The sequence below is a fragment of the Amblyraja radiata genome, unplaced genomic scaffold (assembly GCF_010909765.2).
Source record: "Amblyraja radiata isolate CabotCenter1 unplaced genomic scaffold, sAmbRad1.1.pri scaffold_469_ctg1, whole genome shotgun sequence".
NCBI lineage: Eukaryota > Metazoa > Chordata > Chondrichthyes > Rajiformes > Rajidae > Amblyraja > Amblyraja radiata.
Window position 1 is genome coordinate 40,912 of NW_022630556.1, and position 23,733 is coordinate 64,644.

At 47.3% G+C, this 23,733-nt stretch overlaps 1 long non-coding RNA gene across 1 annotated transcript; it reads right to left on the minus strand.

The window, feature by feature from the left end:
* Positions 1 to 7,419: 7,419 nt before the first annotated feature.
* On the minus strand, positions 7,420 to 21,300 carry LOC116969998. Its single transcript, XR_004410985.1, has 3 exons — positions 21,288 to 21,300; positions 21,077 to 21,080; positions 7,420 to 7,500 (listed from the first exon to the last, which is right to left on the minus strand). It is a non-coding gene; the product is annotated as an uncharacterized LOC116969998 (long non-coding RNA).
* Between the last annotated feature and the right edge of the window lie 2,433 nt (positions 21,301 to 23,733).

A 23,733-nucleotide genomic window follows, 5' to 3' on the forward strand; every position in this document is an offset into this window, starting at 1 on the left:
CAAGTATAATGCCTTTAGATAACACAAATCTATTCAATGAAAAGGCAGCAATGAACAATAGATTCCTTTACCCCCCCAAATCCATAATAATTCTAAAAGTACAAAAGGGAAAGCAGTTCGACTAAAAATTGAAGAACCGTTCTCCTCTTGAATCGGAAATAGGACACTGACCAGATTCCTTCCAAACTAAAATAAGACAGGCAGAATCAGTGGGTTAATAGCCAAACTGCACAACAAATGACCAGGCAGTTGATTCGGGCCCTGCGGAATCCATTTTCAAAGGACGCTCGTAAACCGTGGCCACAGAAACCCTGTTCCATTTGACTAAATAAAGAGAACAAGATCTGTCAGGTGCCACTAAATGACCAAATAGAATAGATTAAATGAAAACATCCAAATTAAAAATGTTTACAAATCTTTATTAACTAGAGCTGCCAAGAGCAACTTTTGCAGACAACAACTGGTCCAGAGACAAGCTGTTAATAAACAGGAAATCCCAAGAAATGGGGATGGAAGCTTCCAGAAACATGGGACATAACAGCTCTACCTTCAAAGCACCTTCCCTAAACCAGCCAGACCTCTTTCCCTGATGAAACTGTAGACAAATCAAAACTGGAAGATTGTTGTTGCCCAGTCATGGACACCACTGGATTGAATTGGCATTAGAGAATGGTGGGCACAGTGGTGTAGCTCATCGAGCTGCTGCCCCACAACGCCAGAGACTCGGTTTAATCCTGACCTCCAATGCTGTGTGTGGAGTTTGCACGTTCATCCTATGACCACATGGGTTTTCTCCTGGTGCTCTGGTTTTCTCCCACATTCCAAACACGTGCGGGTTTGCATGTTAATTGGCCTCTGTAAATCGCCTCTAGTATATAGTGAGTGGACGAGAAAGTGGGATGAGATAACTTGTGTAAACGGGCGATAGATGGTCGGCATGGACTAGTTGGGCCGATGAGCATTTCTATTCTGTATCTCTAAACAAAATTGGTGACCACAAACCAACAGACATAGAAAATAGGTGCAGGAGTAGGCCATTCGGCACTTCGAGCCTGCACCGCCATTCGATATGATCATGGCTGATCATCCAACTCAGTATCATGTACCTGCCTTCTCCCCATACCCCCTGATCCCTTTAGCCACAAGGGCCACATCTAACTTCCTCTTAAATATAGCCAATGAACTGGCCTCAACTACCCTCTGTGGCAGAGAGTGGTGGGGTTCTTAAATGGGTGAGCAGAGAGACAGGGGTGTAAAATGGGGGTGGAAGCAACAGGTAGCAAGGCGAAAAGTAATAGTGGCAGGCAGACAAATCCAGGGCAAAAATCAAACAGGGCCACTTTTCAACATAATTGCAAAAGGAGTAAGACCGTTGTAAAAACAAGTCTGAAGGCTTTGTGTCTCAATGCAAGGAGCATTCGTAATAATGTGAATGAGTTGAATGTGCAGATAGTTATTAATGATTATGATATAGTTGGGGTCACGGAGACATGGCTCCAGGGTGATCAAGGCTGGGAGCTGAACATCCAGGGATGTTCAATATTCAGGAGGGATAGACAGAAAGGAAAAGGAGGTGGGGTAGCGTTGCTGGTTAGAGTGGAGATTAACGCAATGGAAAGGAAGGACATTAGCTGGGAGGATGTGGAATCGGTATGGGTAGAGCTGCGAAACACTAAGGGGCAGAAAACGCTAGTGTGTGTTGCGTACAGGCCACCTAACAGTAGTAGTGAAGTTGGGGATGGCATCAAACAGGAAATTAGAAATGCGTGCAACAAAGGTAAAACAGTTATAAAGGGTGACTTCAATCTACATATAGATTGGGTGAATCAAATTGGCAGGGGTGCTGAGGAAGAGAATTTCTTGGAATGTATGCGGAATAGTTTTCTAAACCAACATGTAGAGAAACCAACGAGAGAGCAGGCTATTCTAGACTGGGTATTGAGTAATGAGGAAGGGTTAGTTAGCAGTCTTGTTGTGTGTGCCCCCTTGAGCAAGAGTGACCATAATATGGTTGAGTTCTTCATTATGATGGAGAGTGACATTGTTAATTCAGAAACAATGGTTCTGAAGTTAAAGAAAGGTAACTTTGAGGATATGAGACGTGAATTGGCCAAGATTGACTGGCAATTAATTCTAAAAGGGTTGACGGTGGATATGCAATGGAAGGCATTTAAAGACTGCATGGATGAACTACAAAAATTGTTCATCCCAGTTTGGCAAAAGAATAAATCAGGGAAGGTAGTGCATCCGTGGATAACAAGGGAAATCAGTGATAGTATCAAAGCAAAAGATGAAGCGTACAAATTAGCCAGAAAAAGCAGCATACCAGAGGACTGGGAAAAATTCAGAGACCAGCAGAGGAGGACAAAGAGCTTAATTAGGAAAGGGAACATAGGCTGCATCCCAGAGTACTTAAGGAAGTAGCTCCAGTAATAGTGGCTGCATTAGTGATAATTTTTCAAAACACTTTAGATTCTGGAATAGTTCCTGAGGATTGGAGGGTAGCTAATGTAACCCCACTTTTTAAAAAGGGAGCGATTGAGAAAACGGGGAATTACAGACCAGTTAGTCTAACATCGGTAGTGGGGAAACTGCTAGAGTCAGTTATTAAAGATGGGATAGCAGCACATTTGGAAAGCGGTGAAATCATTGGACAAAGTCAGTATGGATTTACAAAAGGTAAATCATGTCTGACGAATCTTATAGAAATTTTCGAGGATGTAACTAGTAGAGTGGATAGGGGAAAACCAGTGGATGTATCTGGACTTTCAGAAGGCTTTCGACAAGGTCTCACATAAGAGATTAGTATACAAACTTAAAGCACACGGTATTGGGGGTTCAGTATTGATGTGGATAGAGAACTGGCTGGCAAACAGAAAGCAAAGAGTAGGAGTAAACGGGTCATTTTCACAATGGCAGGCAGTGACTAGTGGGGTACCGCAAGGCTCAGTGCTGGGACCCCAGCTATTTTCAATATATATTAATGATTTGGACGAGGGAATTGAATGCAACATCTCCAAGTTTGCGGATGACACTAAGCTGGGGGGCAGTGTTAGCTGTGAGGAGGATGCAAGGTGACTTGGATAGGCTGGGTGAGTGGGGAAATGTATGGCAGATGCAGTATAATGTGGATAAATGTGAGGTTATCCACTTTGGTGGCAAAAACAGGAAAGCAGACTATTATCTAAATGGTGGCCGATTAGGAAAAGTGGAGATGCAACGAGACCTGGGTGTCATGGTACACCAGTCATTAAAAGCAGGCATGCAGGTGCAGCAGGCAGTGAAGAAGGCGAATGGTATGTTAGCATTCATAGCAAAAGGATTTGAGTATAGGAGCAGGGAGGTTCTACTGCAGCTGTACAGGGTCTTGGTGAGACCACACCTGGAGTATTGCGTACAGTTTTGGTCTCCAAATCTGAGGAAGGGCATTATTGCCATAGAGGGAGTGCAGAGAAGGTTCACCAGACTGACCTGGGATGTCACCTGGGATGTCAGGACTTTCATATGAAGAAATACTGGATAGACTTGGCTTATACTCGCTAGAATGTAGGAGATTGAGGGGGGAATCTTATAGAAACTTACAAAATGCTTAAGGGGTTGGACAGGCTAGATGCAGGAAGATTGTTCCCGATGTTGGGGAAGTCCAGGACAAGGGGTCACAGCTTAAGGATAAGGGGGAAATCCTTTAAGACCGAGATGAGAAAAACATTTTTCACACAGAGAGTGGTGAATCTCTGGAACTCTCTGCCACAGAGGGTAGTTGAGGCCAGTACATTGGCTATATTTAAGAGGGAGTTAGATGTGGCCCTTGTGGCTAAAGGGATCAGGGGGTATGGAGAGAAGGCAGGTATGGGATACTGATTTAGATGATCAGCCATGAACATATTGAATGGCGGTGCAGGCTCGAAGGGCCGAATGGCCTACTCCTGCACCTATTTTCTATGTTTCTTTGTTAAATACATAGTTATTGGACTTTGCATTTCGGAAAAGTCCCAGCTGAGAGGAAGACAGCAAAATACTGAAAATATTAGGGGTGAAAATGACTTCAGGACAGTTTGTTATGAAAATGAAAGAAATGGTAACAGAATACTTATACAGCTGAGTGAGCATAATTTTATGGTTGAGAAATTGTGTTCAACCAATTGATGACTTATTTGACAAAGTAATTAGCATGTTAGATAACAAGGAAGCCAATGAATGTAGCAAATTTTGTTATGCATAATTTGTTACGTGAAGTGCCCCATAAACGATTACTGCATTACATAAGCACCTGTGGACTTGGACGTGATAGGTTAAGTCTAGGGGGTCAGATATGGGGCTTTATGTGTGGGCCAGATATATTGTCAGTGCAAAGGGGCTAGGAGCAAGGCCAAGTGTGCATCCAGAGTCAGGGCCAGGAGTAGTACCAGGTGTGCAGCGAGACCCAGGTTGGCCAACATGGGCCAAGTGTTTGATTATAACCTGATTTCCATACATGAATACACTAGAGATCATTCATGTGCTGCACCTGTTGATCAGAGCCTGGGCTCTACTGTGGAATGTAATTAGAAAAGTAATTTAGTCTAAACTTATTCATAGCTAATCCAATTTAAAGCATAAATATTGCATTCAAGTGTAAGTTAAAAGACTCAATACAGTATACACCATGTTGCACAATTTCAAGCTGAAAATGCAAATGTTCCGTACCAATGGGAGGGGGGGATATCCTCCTCTCACACCCTCCCCCCGGTCGCTACGCTCCCTCGGGCTTGGTCTCTCGCAATCAGGCGCGGATTAAGGCTCACTGGTGCCCTAAGCACTGACCAATCTTGGTGCCCCACTCCTTTCCACACTGACCCAGTCCATTTTAGTTGTTGACCTGTCTGACCAGATATACAATGCAGGTTGCAGCAGTACAACAAATTATTCATATAATAACACAATATACTGTACAAACTAAGCCAAGCTTGGGCTACATAAAGTTCTACAAAAATGCAATACAACATCTATTTTAATATTTCACAAGTTAAATGTATCAAAGTTCCAATATTCATGACCTGAAAGGCATTTTTGTACATTTCATTTTCGCCAAATCACTGATAACATCCTCGAAATTAATACTTCTCAGAATGTCTGCTTGAATTGTTAATATACACAGTGGGTCGAGTCTTTCTTGAAGCATAACTGATCTATTTGGGGTTTTTACACGTTTCAGTTGTGAGAAAGACCTCTCTGTTGTGCAGTTGGTGACCATTAATGTTAAACATATTCTTAAGGCAATTTCAACATTTGGAAAGGCACTCTCTAGTTTGTCTTCTGTAATTGTGTTGTAAAGTTCCATGTGAGTGAAATATGTTTTCTTGGTTGTTTTAAACTTATGAAGAACATATGAATGGAACTGCTGAAGCTCTGTAGACAAAGTGTTGTTCATGTCATCTGGATAAGCATCAATGAGTGTCTGACAAGTCTTTGAGTACCTTTCACTTTCTGATAATCGGGAATTAGCACCTTGTTGGGTGGCATTAGGAACATCTGTCAGACAAGAGAATCTGTCTGCTATTTCAGTGTCCACCTTTCATCTCCTCCTCATTTCCGTTTCTAACTTTTCAACAATTACATAAAAAGTGTAGATACGGAATTTGTGTCTGGCACTGAGAATGACCTCTGGTGCATTTCCATCGTTGGGCATTCTCTTTCTTATACGCTTACGCGTTTGAGTTGCTTTGTATTCTACATCAGGGAGCATGTCCTTTGCAAGTGATTCAAATCTCTCAAACTCATCTCTTGATGTGTGCAACTGGTCTGCCAATAATGAATACAAATCTGCACATGTTTGCAAGATCACATTTTCACTTTGAAGAAGTTGACTTGTTCTATGAAACTTTTCTAAAGTTTCATTCCAAAAATTCAGCATGAACACAAATTCCAGTTCTTGCATCTTGTTTGCAATATTCTTTGCCTCCCTTCTAGTGTCACCTTTTTGCAACTGGTCATCTGATAAATCTTCCAAAGCTTCCAGAATCTTGAAGAAAGAGTTGATAATTGCTGCAGTTGCCACAGCATGTGCTTCCCATCTGGTGTCTGAAAGTGATTTCAACACTTTTTCATTTCCAATGCAATCTTTGAGAATTCTCCACGTGTAGAACAGTTGTACAGTGGAAAATAAATCTACTGCAACTTGACAGCAATCCACAGCACTTCGTCCAGCTAAATTTAGTGAATGAGCTGCACAGGGTACATAAATGGCAAACTGATTTGCATCCAAAAGTTTTTGCTGCATGCCATTGTAACGTCCAGACATGTTGGCAGCATTGTCGTATGACTGCCCTCTGCATTTAGCAAAATCCAATTTACAATCATCACATAAGTACTTCAACACCTGCTGTGCCATAGCTTCACCAGTGTGGTTTTGTAATTCCAAAAATGTGATAAATTGTTCAACTGGCTGTCCATCTTGCAAGTATCTGAGCACTTTGCTCAGTTGGTCAACATGCGAAAGATCAGGCGTTGAGTCCACAGACAGACTGAAGTACCCAGAAACATTAATTTCGTCAATGATGACGGAGTGCACTTTCTTTGCCATTAACTCAATAAGTTCCTCACATATCGTTTTGGACAGGTACAAAGGGTTGCCTTTTCCAGCATTGCCATACTGTGATATGTGAGCAGCCAAGAATGGGTCAAACTGACTTATCAATTCGAGTAGCCCCAAACAAATCCCATTATTGAGAGACCCAAATTTCCCACTTTTCCTCGGAATGCCAATCCTCGTTCAGCCAGTGTGCAAATGACTGCTACAACACGCCGAAGCACATTCTCCCAGTAATTGTACTCCTCTTCAATTTGTTTTTCCAGTGGCTGTGTCAAGCCTAAGCCTTGTTTCCGAGTTAAATATGTCAACATGGCATCTCGGTGAGTTGTACTTTTTTCATGATTGTCAATTACAGCAGTGTTTCGCCAGTCACTGAATCCTTCATTTCTAGCAAAATGCGTTGACCCTTTGGGCGCAAATAGTTTACAAACAAAACAGTAAACTGATCCTTTTGAAGGAGAGTACAACAGCCATTCTCTCTTGTAGTGTTCACCATTGGCTTTTATTCCAAAAAAGATTTTCTGTGAACAGTATCTCTTTGGCTTCCCACTGATGAAATTGCGACACGATTTGTCAAATGGCCCATTGTGGTGCTGACATTCACTGGGTCCACAAGCAACCCAATAAGTCACATCATCACCATAAAATTCATCCCACAACCCTGGGTCCTTAGCTTTGTTCATTTCATCCTTGGTCAGTTCTCTAAACTCCTTGGACAGTTCAAAAGCATTTACACATCTTGTCGTAGAACTAGGTCCAGGTTGTGGCACTTCATCATGTGCAACGTCATCATGAAAATCTGGCCTTGCACCAACACTGCCTGTTCCTGATGAAGGAGATGGATTTGATTCACTTGCTGTCTCTGAAGACTGACACTGGTTTTGATCTGGATCATCTTTCTCTGCAGTTTGTAAGAAGAAATCTGTCAGCTTTCCTGTCTTGGCTACAACAGACAGATTATTTTGCTCATTCTCTTTTGCAGGTTTTCTCTTTTGCGCACCACTCAACTGAACACGCTTCATTTTTGACGTTTAAATGGGGCTGAAATTAAAAAGGGGCAGAGAGGGTAATTGAAATGACTGTCATGACAACTGAATTTGGCTCCATCATTTTACTTTTAAACACATGCTATGACACTGCACCTCGCCAACAAAAAATAGCTTAAATCAGGCAAAAGTAGACACAAAAAGTCTCAAAAAAGATCGACAAATAAGAGACGACTATGTATTACTAATTAAATAAAGGATCATTGAAGCTGTATGACATCTTACCAGTGCAGTGGTCTTAGATTTCCAAGGATATCGCACACATCATGTCTGAGGCACAGAGGTCAGTCGAGAATATTCCACAACAGGAAACATGTGACAGTGTTAATGATCTTACTGACCGACAGAGGTCAGAGTGCACTGCACCAGCAGTGCCCCCTTATGGTACACCTGGGAAGATAACCCTAGGGTGCACCATCATCAAGAAACAGAACATTATGATCAATTTGCACTAATTTTATCTTTTTTTTTTTTTTTACAAATCTTCATTCGTTTTTTTTTCTTTTCACCCTTTTCCCAACTTTGTGGTGCCCCCTTTGGCCCTGGTGCCCTAAGCACGTGCTTAGTCTGCTTAATGGTTAATCCGCCCCTGCTCGCAATTTCTCACTCCCAACTCTCACCCAATGTTGGCAGCCCTGGACTCAATTCCAGCACATTTGCACCAGAGATCTTCAACCAGACCCCCACCATCTCTTCACTGCACTTAGACAGAGGGTGTCTCTGGATGGAAGTTGAGACAAATCAAATCAGACAACTTGAAGGGAATAAAAAACTCCAGGCCACAAAACGAGGCGACACTTGACCTGTGATTTGTGTAAACAGTATTGAATGTATGTATAGCCTCACAATGCAGGTCAGATTTTTTTTTGCGCGGTTCCTGTATTGTACATATTTATTTACCTGAATAAAGTTTATTTTGATTAAATTTAAAAAACCTGACCTATCAATGAGAGACACTAACTTAGTATTGAGCCCTCATTTGTATTGGCCATTGATGTTGTGCTGACGCTTGTTCACCAAAATCAACCCATCATTAGTAGACAGATGATGTTTGTGGAAACAAATCTACCGTCTGTCTCCCTCCGTTCTGGCGGGAAAGGAAACGTCCATCGACGACCCGCTCCCGCGCCGCATAAACATCGCGAGAACTGACGCTGAGTCTCGTAGGGATGGCGAAGGTTAAAGGGCGAAGCCGGATAGTCCCCGTCATGTGCCAGGGGGGGGGGGGGGGGGGAGGCAGCACCAAAGATCCTATAGTGGAGATGTAAATACTGCAGGTACACAAAAAAGCTGGCGAAACTCAGCGGGTGCAGCAGCATCTATGGAGCGCAGGAAATAGGCAATGTTTCGGGCCGAAACCCTTCTTCAGACTGATCGGGGGTGGGGGGGCAGGGACAAGAAAGGAAAAAGGAGGAGGAGCCCGAAGGCTGGGGGATGGGAAGAGACAGCAGGGGGACTGAGGAAGGGGAGGAGATAGCAAGGACTAACAAAATTGGGAGAATTCGATGTTCATGCCCCCAGGATGCAGACTCCCCAAGCGGAATATGAGGTTCTGTTCCTCCAATTTCCGGTGCTGCTCGCTGTGGCCATGGAGGAAACCTAGGACAGAGAGGTCGGAGACGGAGTAGGAGGGGGAGTTGAAGTGCTGAGCCACCGGGAGGTCAGCTTGGTTATTGCGGACCGAGCGGAGGTGTTCGGCGAAACAATCGCCCAACCTCCGCTTGGTCTCACCGATATAGATCTGCTGACATCTAGAGCAGCGGATGCAATAGATTCAATTCAATTCAATTTATTGTCATTTGGACCCCTTGAGGTCCAAACGAAATGCCGTTTCTGCAGCCATACATTACAAACAAATAGACCCAAGACACAACATATTTTACATAAACATCCATCACATTGCTGTGATGGAAGGCCAAAAAAACTTTTCTCTCCACTGCACTCTCCCCCCCCCCCCCCCCCCCCGATGTCAGAGTCAAAGTCAAAGCCCCCGTCGGGCGATGGCGAATTGTCCCGTGGCCATTAAGACCACGCCGGGTGATGCAAGGTCGCACACCGGGTCTTGGTGTTAGAACTCCCGCGGCCATTCCAAGCAGCGCGGGGCGGTGCTGTAAGGCCCCGCTCCAGGTGCTCTTCAACCCCGCAACTCGGGCGGGAGAAGTCGCCGCTGCGGAAGCCCCGAAAAGCGGTCTCCCTCCAGGGACCCGCGGGCTCCCGGTGCCGTCCGCCAAACCCGCAGTTGCAGCCTCCGAAGCTCCGGGGGTCGGGCCGCAGCAGCGTCCACCACAGCTCCACCCGCTCTGGACTCGGCCAGCTCCGCGACGGTGAGGTGAGTAGTCAGCACCAGAGCCCCCGGTTTTCCTGTTGGAGGCCGCTCCTCGTTGCAGCCCCAACGACAACGGAGACCCGACAAAGAAAAGGTCGGGTCTCCCGTGCAGGGAGAGATTTAAAAGTTACCCCCAACCCCCCCACACCACCCCCACCCCCTCCCCCCTCACACACACACCCCAACAAAAAATAACAAAAACTACATAAAAACATAGACATAAAATAATAAAAACGCAGACGGACTGCAGAGGCCGCTGCAGACGAGAGTCGCGCCGCCTACATTTTGAGGTTGGAGGAGATGCAGGTAAACCTCTGTCGCACCTGGAACGACTGCTTGGGTCCTTGAACGGAGTCGAGGGGGAAGGTAAATACTGTAAATACTGCAGATGTGAACAGTGTGATTACATTCATGTGATTAGATGAATGAATTACACAGTGCAAGTGGAATACAAAATGAATTAAAAAACATTAAAAAAGACTATTACCAGAGGCTAATGTTATTCTTGACAAGAATGAACAGAGGTGTGAACTAACAGAATGACACCAGAGATCCTAGAGCTCTGCTATAAGATCTTTGGATCACATTGCGAGTCGGGTCGGGTCGGGTAGGTTCCGGTTATTAAAATGTGCGGAGAAAAATGCCCAGGATCCCCTCCGTAGCGGACTAGACGTCAGCCCATTGCATTTGGCAGCAGTAAACTATCTTGCTCCGTTATAGGATCTTTGGCCAGCACTGTCTGTACCTCACACACACTGTCCACTGGGGCAGGCAGGCAGGCAGGCAGCGGGAAGAGGGGTGGGTGGGGAGGGAGGGAGGGAGGGGGAAGGCCTGCAGCCTGTACTCTCTGTATCAAACATTATAGAGGCTCCTCTATAAGAGTGAAGCTGCCTACCTCCCCCCCCCCCCAACAGCTGCTCCCCCGACACGTGACGGGGTCCAGCCCGGCTTCACCCTTCAACCGGCGCCATTCCCACGGGACACGACGTAACTTCTCGCCATGTTTGGGCGGGAGCGGGTGCGGGTCGTCGACGGACGTTTCGTTTCCGCCGGAAACGCCCCTGAACCCGGGGGGGGGGGTGTTGTGGGTTATGACCAGAATGACCCCCCTCACCCCCACTTTACCCCCCCCCTTCACCACTCTCCCCTCCTCCCCATACACCCTCCTCTTCTCTCCCCCCCACCTCGCACCCTCACCACTCTCCCCTTCCCCTCCACTCAGGGTGACCAGAACTGCTCTCCATAAGCTGAGAGAAAGCAGGTCAGAGGCAGGGAGGGAGCAACAGATGGATGCGGATAAGATGCAGTGTCTGTCGAGCTGAGTTCCTCCAGCATGTTGTCCCAGCAAAGAATGAAAAACTGGAACCATACACAGTTATTCACAGTTGTTTCAGGATTGCCACAGGTGGAGAAGGTGGAAATCCATTTCCTAAAGATTGGGAAATAACTGATTATGATGTTCACTAATTCTTTAAACAATCTGTTTGGAAATTTGCCAGATTAAGATGATTCATCCTTAAGGTGAAGGGGAAATGATTTAATAGGAATCTGAAGGGTAACTTTTTCACTTCCACAGTCACACACAATGGGCCTTCCTGGACGTATTTCCCCAGGTTCTGTCCACCTGTCCGGGTGTTTGTGTATTTTGGGGGAAATGTAGATTTTTTTACACCCGTGGTTCAAAGGTCTTTTATTGTCACATTTACATTGATATGTAAATTTTTCTCGGGTATTCTAATGGTTTGTGACAATGGGTGGTGGGTGTATGGAAAAAGCTGCCAGAGGGGACTATCCCAACATTTAAGATGCAGTTAGACAGGTACACGGATGGGGAAAGTTTGGAGGGATATGGACCAAACTCAATGGTGTGGATAGCATCTCAGGCAAATAGCTATTTCACAGTTTTGGAATTGCCAGAATTCTTGAATCTGCATTTTTTTTTTTTTGCTTTACTTCATCCTGATTTGCAATCAATTAATGATGTCTCGCAGAATGATCCTGACTGAAACGTTACCCATCCTTTTTCTCCAGAGATGCTTCCTGACCCGAGTTACTCCAGCGCTTTGTATCTTTGGTATAAACCAGCATCTAAAGTTCCTAGGTACACAAAATTGCTGGGGAAACTTAGCGGGTGCAGCAGCATCTATGGAGCGAAGGAAATAGGCGACTTTTCGGGCCGAAACCCTTCTTCAGACTGATGGGGGGTGGGAGAAAGAAGGAAAAGGGGAGGAGGAGGAGGAGCCCGAGGGCGGGCGGATGGGAGGGTGGGAGGAGACAGCTAGAGGGTTAAGGAAGGGGAGGAGACAGCAAGGGCTAGCAAAATCTAAAGTTCCTTGTTTCTACTAATGATGGTTACGTTTTTTTATCCTCTTCATGTTGTCTGATTTGATTTATTTCAACTTCCTTCCTGAGTCACCCTCTGTTTAAGAGCAGTGAAGTGCAGTGGTGGACTGGTTGAAGACCTGTGGTGTAAACGTGGTGGAAGTGAATCAGTTGTGTCTTTACTGTCCCTCTGAATGTATGTTTTGGACGGTGGCTGGTTTCTGGCGCTGTGGGGCAGCAGCTCAACCAGCTACATCACTGTGCCCACCATTCTCTAATGCCAATTCAATCCAGTGGTGTCCACGACTGGGCAACAACAATCTTCCAGTTTTAATTTGTCTGCAGCTTCATCAGGGAAAGATGGCCGGCAAGTTTAGGGAAACTCCAGAAAGTCAATGTTTTGTTTGTGGTGGTTTTCACCTTGGTGGTGTATGTGAAAGATGCGAATGAATTCCTCTGACACTGTTTCTGATTGTGACATTCCCAAATGTCATCCAGTTCTCTGTGAAAAGACATTGATCGCCCGGGACAGTTCTAGACCAAAGCCTCGTCTAATTTTTCATGGTCAGCATTTTGCTCTGAGATATGTTTAACTGTTGTATGTTCCTGTCTGTTCTGTTTGTGGACGGGCCTTGGATGTCCATGTAAGTGTACAACATCACGTGGCACAGTCAGGGAGTGTGACGTGGTCTGAAGTAGAGGTGCTGCTGTGCCAGTGGATTAATAAGGGAGTCGGTGTATTCTGCTATTAGGATTCACTTCCACAGTCACACACAATGGGCCTTCCTGGACGTATTTCCCCAGATTCTGTCCACCTGTCCGGGTGTTTGTGTATTTTGGGGAAAATGTAGAATTTTTACACCCGTGGTTCAAAGGTCTTTTATTGTCACATTTACATTGATATGTGAATTATTCTCGGGTATTCTAATGGTTTGTGACAATGTGTGTATTCTCTCTGTGACCTGCGTGGGTTTACTCCAGGAGGTTCCGGTTTCCTCCCACACTCTAAAGACGTACAGGTTTGGAGGCTAATTGGCTTGGTATAAATGTTAATTGCCCCTTGTGTGTGTTGGATTGTGTTAGTATGCGGGGATCGCAGGTCGGCGCTGGCCTGTTTCGCACTGTATAATGAACTGAATTTGATAAGGAAATTCGAGCCATATTATAATAAACTTTAATCTCCAATTTGAGAGGTAGAAGGAAAACTCGGAAGTGTCAGTATTACAATTGAACAAAGGGGACTATGGAGCTATGAGGGAGGAGCTGGCCAAAGTTGACTGGAAAGATACCCCAGCAGGGATGACAGTGGAACAACAATGGCAGGTATTTCTGGGAATAATACAGAAGGTGCAGGATGACTTAATTCCAAAGAGGAGGAAAGATTGCAAGGGCAGTAAGGGGCGACCGTGACTGACAAGGGAAGTCAGGGACAGTATAAAAATAAGAGAGAAGAAGTATAACATAGCAAAGATGAGCAGGAAGCCAGAGGATTGGGACACCTTTATAGAGCAACAGAAGATAACTAAAAAGGCAATACGGGGAGAAAAAATGAGGTACGAAGGTAAGCTTGCCAAGAATATAAAGGAGGATAGTAAAAGCTTCTTTAGGTATGTGAAGAGGAAAACATTAGTTAACACCAAAGTTGGTCCCTTGAAGACTGAAACAGATGAATTTATTATGAGGAACAAGGAAATGGCAGACGAGTTGAACAGGTACTTTGGATCTGTCTTCACTAAGGAAAACACAAACAGTCTCCTGATGTACTAGTGGCCAGAGGATCTAGGGTAACGGAGGAACTGAAGGAAATTCACATCAGGCAGGAAATGGTGTTGAATAGACTGATGGGACTGAAGGCTGATAAATCTCCAGGGCCTGATGGTCTGCATCCCAGGGTACTTAAGGAAGTGGCTCTAGAAATTGTGGACACATTGGTGATCATTTTCCAATATTCTATAGATGATTCCGGATCAGTTCCTGTGGATTGGAGGGTAGCTAATGTTATCCCACTTTTTAAGAAAGGCAGGAGAGAGAAAATAGGGAATTATTGACCAGTTAGCCTGACATCGGTGGTGGAGAAGATGCTGGAGTCAATTATAAAAGATGAAATAGCGGCACATTTGGATAGCAGTAACAGGATCGGTCCAAGTCAACATGGATTTACGAAGGGGAAATCATTCTTAACTAATCTTCTGGAATTTTTTGAGGATGTAACTAGGTAAATGGACAAGGGAGAGCCAGTGGATGTAGTGTACCTGGACTTTCAGAAAGCATTTGATAAGGTCCCACATAAGAGAATAGTGGGCGAAATGAGAGCACATGGTTTTGGGGGTAGGTTACTGACATGGATAGAAAATTGGTTTACAGACAGGAAACAAAGATGGGATAAACGGTTCCCTTTCAGAATGGCAGGCAGTGACGTGGGGTACCGCAAGGCTCGGTGCTGGGACCGTAGGTATTTACAATATAGATGAATGATTTAGATGAAGGGATTAAAAGTGGCATTTTTTGTTTGTAGGGGATATGGTCTTTTAATGTGGGGGGGTAGGTGTTACTTTATTTATAGGTCCCTACCTGGTCGGTGTGGCAGCCTTTTTTCCGGGCTGCCCGTCGACCCGTCGTCGTGGCCTACCAGCGGGCTTGGAGCGCCGTTTCTTGGCGGGAACCACCCAGCACCTCGGCCTGCGTGGCGGTACTGCATTGGAGCGCTGGAGCGCTGGAGCGGAGCGGAGCGGGCGATGCCTTGCCTGGGTCGCCGCGCTGGAGCTCTGGCGAGCTGGACCGCCGTGAGCAACATCTCCGGGCTGCGGGTTTGCGGAGCGGAGTGGCGGCGTGCGGAGAGACGGCGTGCGTAGAGGCGGCAAGGCGGCAGTGAGGAGAGCGGGCGCCGACTTTTTCATCTGGAGCCTGGGAGCGCCAAACCGGCGCGGCCTTGTCGGCTTCGGCAGCCGCGGGCTCCAACCAAGAAGCGGCCGTTCCAAGTGGCCCAGCCGCCGAAAGGACTCTCCCGACGCCGGGGCAAGACCACCCGGTGAGAACGGCCAGGGACATCGGGCCTCCGTAGAGGCAACTGCGGTGGCCCCAATAGGCCTGACTTTGGGGTGAACATGGGGTGGGGACTGGACATTGTGCCTTCCTCCACAGTGCTATCCACTGTGGGGGGATGATTTTTTTGTCTAACTGTAGTCTTGTAGGTCTGTGTCCAAGATGGCTGCCGTGAAGAGAGAGTGGACGCTGGCACGATTTGGTTGCCGCTGCTCTCTCTTCACACTGTGTTTTTGATTTTCTGTTTTTGGATTGAATTCTGTTTTTAATTTGTGTCATTGTGATGTCTTTAATTACTTGTTTTACTCCGATTATATGTTTTTATTCCGATTACTATGTAAGGTGTCCTTGAGATTTTGTATGAAAGGCGCCCATTAAATATAAAATTTATTATTATTATTATTAGCAAATTTGGAGATGACACAAAGCTGGGTGGCCATGATCGTATTGAATGGCGGCTCGAAGGGCCGAATGGCCTACTCCTGCACACATTATCTATTGTCTATCTCTAAACTAAACATATAAATGCACCATGGTTTTTTGAGGCATTGTAAAATGTCTTCAATTTCCATTAGTCTTTCCTTATAGATGGGCTTTGTCAACTTAGTGCAGTGCTCTGTTTTACTTCATAGTCTGTGTGCCTCGAATAAGTATTGTTGTCTGTCCATGACAACTCTGTACTTCCCCTTATCTGCTGCTTTGATGATCATTTCCTTGTTGTCTTTCACCTCTCTTAGGATTTGGGTATTGTAAGCCAAGTTTACTGCTGAAGAGGAGAGCCAGCATCTGGCTGATGGAGGGAAAAGACAAGGCCAGGTGAGCAAAGTTTTGTGAAAGTTGTCTTTTAATAGGAGCGGCGCACTGGCACAGCGGTAGTTGCCGCCTCACAGAGCCAGAGACCAGAGTTCCATCCTGACTACAGATGCTTGTCTGTACTGAGTTGTACGTTCTCCCCATGACCTGTGTGGGGTTTCTCGGAGATTTCCCACACTCCAAAGACGTACACGTTTGTAGGTTAATTGGCTAAGTATAAAAGTAAATTGTCCCCAGTGTGTTTAGGAAACATAGAAACATGGTGGCACTGTGGCGCAATGGCAAAGTTGCTGCCTTACAGCGCTTGCAGTGCCGGAGCTCTGGGTTCATTCTGACTACAGGTGCTTATCTGTACGGGGTTTGTACGTTCTCCCCGTAACCGGTTTTCTCTGAGATCTTCGGTTTCCTCCCACACTCCAAAGACGTACAAGTATGTAGGTTAATTGGCTTGGTGTATGTGGAAATTATCCCTAGTGTGTGTAAAATAGCGTTAATTTGCGGGGTGATCGCTGGTCGGCACTGACTCTGTGGGCCGAAGGGCCTGTTTCCGCGCTGTATCTCTAAAGATAGAAAATAGGTGCAGGAGTAGGCCATTTGGCCCTTCAAGCCAGCACTGTCATTTTATATGTTTCTATAAGATCCCATCTCTTCCTTCTAAATTCCACTAAATATAAGCCAGGATAGCGTTGGTGTGGGTGGGATTGTTGGTTGGCGCTGACTCAGTAGGCCGAAGGGCCTGTTTCCGTGCTGTATCTCTAAACTAAACTAAACAGGATGGCTAGTGGTCAGCTTACAAGTTGCTCTGAGAAGCCTCCTGTTTACACATCCACAATTATTCATTGTAGTTTGATACAATGTTTGGGTTGCATTTAGCTATAAACTGGAAGTGTTGGACTTTCAAAATGTTGATAGAAATAAAGTATTTACAAAGAGAGAGACAATAATCCAGTCCCACTTCGGCCCACCGAGTCCACGCCGACCATCGATTGCCCATTGCCCATTCAAGCTATTTCTATGTTATCAAACTTTCTCATCACTCTCTACACACGAGGGGCAATTTACAGTGGGCCAATCAACCTACAAACCTGCACCTGGAGGAAACCCACACGGTCACATGGAGAACGCGCAAACTCCATGCAGACAGCATCCGAGGTCAGGAACGAACTTGGTTCTCTGCCGTTGTTTGGCAGCAGCTCTGGGTCTGTGTCTAGGTGCCGCCTCTGTGTACATACTAACATTATTATTCCATCCAAAAACATCACCTCACAATTACCAACTGCTGTTGCAATGCCTCTGTTACCACTGGGTAGTGCTGGTCTGTGAAATGATGCATGGCCGTGGAAGTCATTGACATCCTTGGCATTTAACCATGAAAGAGGCTGCAATATGGGAGAAACATATTCAAATTGGTCTGGGTGGTTAACAACGCATTTCATGAAGTACACAGCGTACACAGCCGGGAAGTTACATCTATAAGGCATTATATGAAGCCTGGCTTGAGTCCTGTGCCCAGTTCCAGAAATTTAGCTGTAGAAGAATTGTGAGGTTCGGTGAGGGCCCAGAGGGATTTACAGGAGCTCTGGAGAGATGAGGAATTATGTGTGGCAAACACAAAATGCTGGAATAACTCAGCGGAACAGGCAGCATCCCAGGAGAGAAGGAACGGATGACGATTCGGGTCGAGACCCTTCTTGGGTGTATGTGGGTGGGAAAGGAAAGCCAAGGATGTTTCCTTAGAGCTGAGGGGCAAGAGGAGCAGTAACAGCACTGTGGTGCAGCTTGTGGAGCCACCTTTTTGCAGCTCCTCTGACCCCGGTTCAATCCTGACCTCGGGTGCTGCCTGTGTGGAGTTTGCACGTTCTCCCTCTGAATGTCTGAGTTCCCTTTGGGCGCATCAGGGAAGCAGTCCCAGCTGTGAAGGGTGTGATTGCGATAACCAGAAGGTATTGATTTAAGGTGTTGGATGAAGAAATGAAGACAAACACTGGAAGCACATTTTACATGAAGGGAGGAGCACTTGAAATAGCAGACAAAATGTGTAGCAAGGAACTGCAGATGCTGGTTTAAACTGAAGATAGACACATAAAGCTGGAGTAACTCAGTGGGACAGGCAACATGTCTGTAGAGAAGGAATGGACGTTTCGGGTCGAGACCGTTCTTCAGACTGAAAGTCACGGGAAAGGGAAACGAGAGATTATAGATAATAATAATAATAATAATAATACATTTTATTTATGGGCGCCTTTCAAGAGTCTCAAGGACACCTAGATGATGAGGTAGAGAGATATAGAACAATGGATGAAAGATATGGAAAAAAAGTAACGATGATAAAGGAAACAGGCCATTTTGGAGCTGTTTGCTGGGTGTAAACGAGAAGCTGGTGCGACTTGGTGGGGGAGGGATGGAGAGAGGGAATACCGGGTTTACTTGGTTAGATAAATCAATATTCTGGGCTCTAAGATGCCCAAGCGAAATATGAGATGCTGTTCCTCCAATTTTCATTTAGCCTCACTATGACAATGGAGGAGACCGAGGACAGAAAGGTCTGAGTGTGAATGGGGCAGAGAATTAAAGTGTTTATCAAGCGGGAGATCAGGTGGGTCCAGGCTGACTGAGCGAAGGTGTTGTGGGGTGGGTGTGGGAGTGGTGATTGGGTGGTGGGAGTGATTGAAGGGTGGCAGGTAGTAATGGGGTTTGGCGGGTGTAGCTGGTGGTGGTGCATGGGGGTAGTATCAGGGTGTGGGGATGGGGGTGGTGGCGGGGGATGGGGATGGAGGGGAGTGGTGGTGAATGGTCGCCGGAGGTGTTGGGACAGATTGAGGTTGATGGGGGTTGCTGGACGTTCGGGTTGGTGGTGGTGCGGGGGGGATGGTGGGGGGTGCGGGGGGGATGGTGGAGGGTGCGGGGGGGAATGGTGGGTGGGGAGTGGCAGGGTGTGGCGCGAGGATGGAGGGGATGGGGTGGGGAGTGGTGGGGGTGGGCGAGACTGGGGCGTGTAGAGGTTGGGCAGCGGGGGTGGATATGGTGGGGGGTGGTGGGCGTGCGGATGGGGGGTTAGGTGGGAGTCAGGAAGTTGGGGTAGGGGTGGGAAGAGCTTTTGTGGGGTTGGAAGGTAGGTAATGGGAGAGTGGGGTGGGGCGGGGGGCATGGTGGTATGGCTGGTGCTGGTGTGAAGGGCAGGTGGTGAGGGTGGTGATCGGGGGGGGGGGTGGTGCTGGTGTAGGGGTGCTGGTGTTGTTTTGTCGGGGTCAGGGGGGTGGGGATCGGGGACAGGGTGGTGCTGTTGCTGTGGTGCTTGTGTGTGATGGTCAGGGTGGTGAGGGTGTGTGAGTGTGGGGGTGGTGCTGTTATGTTGAGGTCAGGATGGCGGAGATCAGGGTCAGGGTGGTGCTGCTGTTGTCAGGGTATTGGTGGTGTGAGGATCAGGTTGGTGGGGGTGTAGGAGGTGAAGGGTAAAAGTGTGAGAGTGTGAAGGTGTGGGAGGGGGTGGTGCTGCTGTGACGGGATCAGGAGGGGTCAATAGACAATAGATGCAGGAGTAGGCCATTCAGCCCTTTGAGCCAGCACCACCATTCACTGTGATCATGGCTGATCATCCACAGTTAGTACCCCGTTTCTGCCTTCTCCCCATATCCCTGGGTTCTGCTATCTTTAAGACCTCAAGCTAACTCTCTCCTGAAAGCCTCCAGAGAATTGGCCTCCACTGCCTTCTGAGGCACAGAGTTCCACAGATTCACAAGTCTGTGTGAAAAAGTTTTTCCTCATCTCCATTCCAAATGGCTTACCCCTTATTCTTAAACTGTGGCCCCTGGTTCTGGACTCTCCCAACATCGGGAACATGTTTCTTGACTCTAGCGTGCTCAAACCCTTAATAATCTTAAGGGCCTGTCCCACTTGGACGACCTAATCCACGAGTTTAGAAGACCCTAGATGAATTGATTAAAATGTCAACGTTGTGTTGACTCGCTGAAGTAAAAGACCTCCTACGACCTCATACGACTATGTCTACGACCTCTTACGACCCCCCTCGATCTCAGTATTCCACACCTAAGACCAACTAAGACTAGCTACGAGTGGAAAATGATCTCCGGTCGGTGGGGGCGCTGCAAGCCGGCAACCCTGCCAGCAGCGTGTCAGTTCTTTCTACTTTTTTGGGGGGGTTTTGTATGTCTTAATGTGGTTTTTTAATGTTCCTCTGTGTGTCTTGTGTGGGGGGGGGTAAGGAGGAAACCGCTTCGGTCGCCTCCTCCACGGAGAGGCGCCTTTTCCATGTCGCCTCCCCAGTGGCCTAACATCGAGGATCGGTGCGGCCTTCCCCGGAGACGCTTCAGCTGCGGGCGCAGCGCGGACTTTCGGCGTGGAGCGGGCGTGCCCTCGCTGGGGCTCGCCGGAGGGGAGAGCTCCGTTCGCTGGCCCGCGGCAGCCTGAAGCCGCAGTCTGCAGAGCTCCAGCTGGCACGGCGTCCGCAGCCTGGGATCCCTCGCTGGGGACCCGGGGGAAGAAGAAGCTCCGACTTCGTCCTGCACATCTGGACGCCCGCAGCGACGGCTGCGGAGGGTTGAGGTCCCGACCATGGGGGGAAATGGAGGAGGACTGGCCACATGTTGTGCCTTCCACCACAATGATGAATGCTGTGGTGGATGTTTGTGTTAAATTTTTATTGTGTGTTTGTGTGTACTTTTTCATTGTACCGCTGTTGGCAAATCCATTTCACTTGCAATTAATGTGCACGTGACGAATAAAACTAATTGTATTGTATTGATTGATCACATGTTTGCATTTTTATTCTCGGGCCAGTTACCGACCTACGACTACCTACCACTATCTACCACTACCATCAGGACCTGCCTACGTCCTGCCCACGAGTAAAAATTATTCATTTGTTCCATGCCGACCTTGTTTTTACTCGTGAGCATGAGGAAGAGGTACAAAGACCTCCTACGACCTAGTGGCGACCATGCTGCGAGTATGAATCAAGGGCAAACTCGGCAGAGGGCGGCAATTAGGTCGTGAAAGTCGGACAGGGATATGTTTCAATAAGATCCCCTCTCATTCTTCTAAATTCCAGAGTATGCAAGCCCAGATGCTCCATTCTATCAACATATGCTATCCCAGGAATTAACCTGGTGACCCTACGCTGCACTCTCAATAGCAAGGATGTCCTTACTCAAATTTGGAGACCAAAACTGCACACAATTCTCCAGGTACGTGCTAAATAAATAAAACGTACTTACTTACTTACTTACTAGGTATGGTTTCACTAGTACAGCTGCAGAAGGACCTCTTTGCTCCTATACACAACTTCTCTTGTTATGAAGGCTATCATGCAATTCGCTTTCTTCACTTCCTGCTCTACCTACATACTTACTTTCAGTGACTGATGAACAAGGACCCCCAGGTCTCGTCGTACTTCCCCTTTTCCCAACTTGACACCATTTAGATAATAATCTTCCTTTCTGTTTTTGCTACCAAAGTGGAGAACCTCTCATTTATCCACATTAAACTGCATCTGCCATGCATCTGCCCACTCACACAACCTGTCCAAGTCCACCCTGCATTCTCATAGCATCCTCCTCACAGTTCACACTGCCACCCAGCTTTCTGTCATCTGTAAATTTGCTAATGTTACCTTTAATCCCTTCATCTGAATCATTAATGCATATAGTAAATAGCTGCGGTCCCAGCACCGAGCCTTGCGGTATCCCATTAGTTATCCCTACTCTTTGTTTCCTGTCTGCCAACCAATTTTCTATCCATGTCAGTACCCTACCCCCAATACCATGCGCTCCAATTTTGCCCACTAATCGCCTATGTGGGACCTTATCAAATACTTTCTGAAAGTCCAGGTACACTCCATCCATTGGCTCTCCCTTGTCCATTTTCCTAGTTACATCCTCAAAGAACTCTGACAGATCCTGCTACTGCTATCCAAATGTGTCACTATTTCATCTTTTGTAGTCAGTGAGGCTATTGTGTGGAGGTGGGTATCAGGGAGGGTGCTGCTGGTTGGAACGTGGGGGTGGTGGTGCCGCAGTTGTCACGGTTCCTGTCCCCACCCCCCGGTGGGGTGGAGCCGCGACACAAACTAACACTCTAGAATGTAGCATTTTGAACGATGCAGACATGGGCAGCGGCACCGGGGGCGGGACATAGACACAGACAGACGGCGTTGGAGGAGGTCGTGTCTGGTGTCTGCTCTGCTCAGCTATACTCTACCCTACCATCATCTACTATACTATATTATACTCTAGGTGCGACGGGGACGGGTGGCGACCAGAAGGGGGTGGGTGAAGTGGCCACGCTCCCGCTCCTTGTTCCCAGCGCCGCGTCGAAGCTTCTGCTGCTCGGACCCCGCAGGGACCATCACTCGGTGAGTCTGTCTGTCTGTCGTGTCGGTCCCTGGCCCCGCACAGGTGACCGCTCCTCCCGGCGCCGGGGGCCCTGCGGACGGGGGCGGCTCCCAGCCTCACCCCCTTGACTGCCTCCCCTTAAACACCGACCCACGGCAGCGCTGTCAGAGCCCAGGGGCGCCGCACCGCTGAATGAACTAACCGCACACTTTAAAGACGTATTGTACAAGTTATTGCCATATGTAACCTTACAAAAACTACTTTTAAAGCCGCTTCCACTTGCCCTGCCTGTCAATTACATCACGATGGAATCCCGAATCTCATTGACATCAAATTCTAAACAAAATCTGTTTCATTCTAATTCTCCCGTTTTCATTCACAATAACGTCACACAGGGAATCCGAATCTCATTGACATTAAACATCGTGTGGGGTGGGATAGGGTAGAGGTGAGGAGTGGGGGAAGCAGGCAGGCAGGGAGAGGGGTTATGGAGGGAGGAAGGGAGTGACTGAGGGAGGGAGAGGTGATTGAGGGTGGAGGTGAGGGGAAAGCAGAGGGAAGGTGAAGGAAGATGCCTGGTGTGGGCCGAGCCTCGGGGCTGTAGCCGGGCCCGGGCTTTGGTCGCTGAGGCGCAGACACAGACACTGTCTGGGCCCTGAGTGCGGCTCCGGGCCCTGGGCTGGGGTTCGAGCCGGTGTGGGGTTCGGGGGTTGCTGCTCCGAGCCCGTGGGCATGGAGAGGAGCGGGACCTGGGGCAAGAACCTCCCCCAGACCGCAGTCTCAGCCTCTCCCTCCCATGGCTCCAGACCTGTCGACACGTGACGCCTGTATGGTCGTGAATAGTCGTCCAAAGATTCGTACCTTTTCCTGGTCGCTGCTGGATCTTCACCGTGTTGAACATTTTTGGCGACCTGCTGCGACTATGACGGGTGCCGGCAGTCGCCGAAAAAAATAGCGTAAGTGGGACAGGCCCTTTAGACTGTTGAGGAAGCCTTGTTTATGGGCGCACAGTCAGGTGGGGGCTGTAAAGCTCCACTTGGTTCCAGTTGGATTGTCTGGTCTCTGTATTGTCTTAGATAGACACAAAATGCTGGAGTAACTCAACAGGACAGGCAGCATGTCTGGAGAGAAGGAATGGGTGACGTTTCTGGTTTAGACGCTTTTCAGACAGATATTAGGGGAGTGGGGGGTACATAGATAAGGAAGTGTAAAGACAAGGAAATCTATAAGTGTATAGATAAGGATATCTCCCACTCCCCTGAC